The following is a 2,500-nucleotide window of genomic DNA, read 5'->3' on the forward strand; positions in this document are numbered from 1 at the left end:
TAATTACTACTGTGTTCTGGAAGTTTATATTTTTTCACTGTTTGGATTTGGTTATCTTTGTTTAGTATTATAAATGCCGCTCCTGTTTCTTTTTCTTTCTTTGATCCGTCTGTGTATATTTTGAAGTCTGCTTCTTCCTCTGTTGTTCCAAAGGGTATGCTAACTTTATTTGCTGGATGATCTTGCCATTGGTCGTGTTTCTTCATTATTTCGTTTTCGGTGTATACTTTCTGTTGCCATGTGAAGTTCTTTCCTTTCTTAAGTATGTAGTGTAATTCGTTTTCTTTTTCGATTGTCAAATGGAGAGGTGGAATGTTTGCTAATATGTTGAGTGAAAGATTTGATGTTGTTTTGAATGATTTAGTTATTAATAATAAAGGTAATCTTTGGATTGATTTCAGTTTTTTAATAAAAATGGTTTTTCGGCTATACCATGCTGGGGAGGCGTATGTAACCATTCGTTCTATACCCCTTTTATATATTAACTGTAGTGTGTTTCTATTTGTATGTTTGTCGTCTTTTATTGTACGACTTAAATTATACGTGACTTCGTCTACTTTTCTTTTTAAGTATTTTAGATGTGGGAGGAATGTTAGTTTTGTGTCCAAGACCACCCCTAGAATTTTCATTTCGTTAACCATTTTGATTTTATCCTGTCCGATTTTTATTTGGGGTTGATGGCTAATGTACTGCTTTCCGATTATCATATATTCCGATTTTTCCTTATTCAGGGTTATTCCTTTTTGATGTGCCCACTGATTTATTAGTGTTAGTGCCTTCGTAGCTTTTTCCTCCACCTCTTTTCTTGAGCGGAACTTTATGTGTAACACCACGTCGTCCGCAAAGGCTTGGATGTGTACTCCTTCTTGAAGCTGAGTTTCTAATAGGTCGCCTATTGTTATATTCCAACAGAGTGGGCTTAAAGGTGACCCCTGTGGGGAACCTGAAGTTAGTGTTTTCTTAATTTTTACTCCATCTGTTTCATAGATTATTTTCCTGTTCCGTAGAATATTGTCCGCCAGTTTTATTAGGTTGTTGGGACACTTATATTCTTCTAATTTCTGAATAACTACTTCGGGTTTTATAGAATTGAATGCGTTTTTAATATCTAGTGCTATTAGCATGCTGTTTAGCTTATCAATTTTCGCTTGGTTTATTCGTTTGATTATTTCTTCCAATGCCGTGGTTGTTGATGTCCCATGGGTAAATCCAAATTGTTTTTTGTTAAAATGGTGATTTTTAAACAAGAAATAATAGATTCTATCTTTTATGAGCTTTTCTAATATTTTTCCCAAAATCGAGTTAATAGCTATTGGGCGATATTTGTTTTCCTCGGATTTGTCCTCTCCGTTCCCTTTTGGAATCAATATAATTTTAGATTCTTTCCATCTTTGAGGAAAATGTCCGTGCTTTAAGCATGCATTAAAAAGATTGACAAAGAAAGTCTTATGCCTTTCATACATCACTTGTATGAGGTTAGTTTTTAGGTTGTCTGGTCCGGGGGTTACATCTTTCCTCAGATTTTTTACTATCTGCGTTACTTCAATCTCTGTAAATGGGAGGTCATCACTGGGTAAATTTCTTTCTCTCATTTCTGCTCCCGATGTCCAATTTCCTCCCTGTTTGTTATTGTTTATTGTGTCGTTGCTTGATTGTATTTGACTGTGTCCTGGCTCGTCATTTTCCATGCAGTTAGGGTATAAATTTCCTAGAATGTGTTCTATTGTTTCCTGAAGAGTCTTTGTGACTTCTCCATTTTCTTTTGTGATGCTTCTAAACATAACCTTGGTTTTCATCTTATTTCGTGCAATTTTATACGGTAGGATGAATGGATTTTTCGTAGCCTTAGTACATAGAGTTTTCCAACTGTTGTTTTTAGCCTGTTCTATCATGTTGTTATACGTGTCATGTTCTTTATAGTATTCCTTTTTGTATTGTTCTCTGATATCCCCTTTCGCCTTTTGATACCTCCTTCGTAGTGCTCTGACTCTCTTCCTTTCAATTTCTAGGTCTCTTGACCACCAAGTATTCGGTTTTTGTTTAGAAGGTTTTTTCTTTTTACTGAATTCCTTCTTAAGTTTCTCGATTTTCTCGTGTAGCGTATTCACTATTTCTTCAATACTTTCCTTCGTGTTTATTTTCCCCTGGACTTCCTCAAACCAGGGATCAATTTGCAACTTTTCCATGACTTTTGTTTGCCCTTTTAACGTTAGGCCATATTCCTCTGGAAGTTCTTCATTTTTAATAACAACTTTAATGTATCTGTGATCGCTGTGATTATAGGTTTTAAGTACTTCCCAGCTTTTAATATCCTGGTTTAGGTTTGCGTCACATATGGTGAGGTCAATCCAACCCCTCGCCCTACTTGTTTTAAATGTCGGAGGTGATTCTTTGGCATTTAATAATGTCAGGTTGTGTAATACTGTGAATTCTAATACTTTTTCACCTTTCTCATCCGTCTCCGTGCTTCCCCAAATTTGATGTTTTGAGTTGAAGTCAC

The 2,500-nt window shown here is 35.5% G+C and overlaps 1 pseudogene; it reads right to left on the reverse strand.

Annotated features, from left to right (window-relative positions):
* The window catches only part of LOC142792217 (large subunit ribosomal RNA), an 8,350-nt pseudogene that overhangs the window by 2,827 nt on the left and 3,023 nt on the right, over positions 1–2,500 (reverse strand).

This window comes from Rhipicephalus microplus, unplaced genomic scaffold (genome assembly GCF_043290135.1).
Source record: "Rhipicephalus microplus isolate Deutch F79 unplaced genomic scaffold, USDA_Rmic scaffold_208, whole genome shotgun sequence".
NCBI classification, from domain to species: domain Eukaryota; kingdom Metazoa; phylum Arthropoda; class Arachnida; order Ixodida; family Ixodidae; genus Rhipicephalus; species Rhipicephalus microplus.